Below are 298 nucleotides of genomic sequence, written 5' to 3'. Positions count from 1 at the left end.
ACACACACACACACACACACACACACACACACACACACTCTCTCGGGGTATTTAGGTTACCCTGAGGGCAAACAGTTGATCTACAGAAGAAAAGCCCGGGCTGAAGTTTTTCTTCTGGTGTATTTCACGGCAGCACAGACTGAAGCGATGAACTATTAATCCTCCACATCACGCCTGCGCGATTACTGTCCAGCACACGCATGAATATGAATATGATTATGCAAATAAGCGTCCGTAGAGTTTCTGTCGCGGCCGAAATACAGAAAGCGCGCTGCTAGCACGACTGCTAACCCCCACT

General features: G+C 48.7%; 1 protein-coding gene across 1 annotated transcript in view; it reads right to left on the bottom strand.

The window, feature by feature from the left end:
• The window catches only part of LOC107570067 (POU domain, class 2, transcription factor 1), a 26,720-nt gene that overhangs the window by 25,577 nt on the left and 845 nt on the right, over positions 1 to 298 (bottom strand). The window lies entirely within an intron of this gene.

The sequence above is a fragment of the Sinocyclocheilus grahami genome, unplaced genomic scaffold (assembly GCF_001515645.1).
Source record: "Sinocyclocheilus grahami isolate Dianchi unplaced genomic scaffold, SAMN03320097.WGS_v1.1 scaffold1411.1, whole genome shotgun sequence".
Lineage (NCBI taxonomy): Eukaryota > Metazoa > Chordata > Actinopteri > Cypriniformes > Cyprinidae > Sinocyclocheilus > Sinocyclocheilus grahami.
The sequence above is the reverse complement of the archived record's forward strand: the minus strand, read 5'-3'. Positions and strand labels throughout refer to the sequence as shown.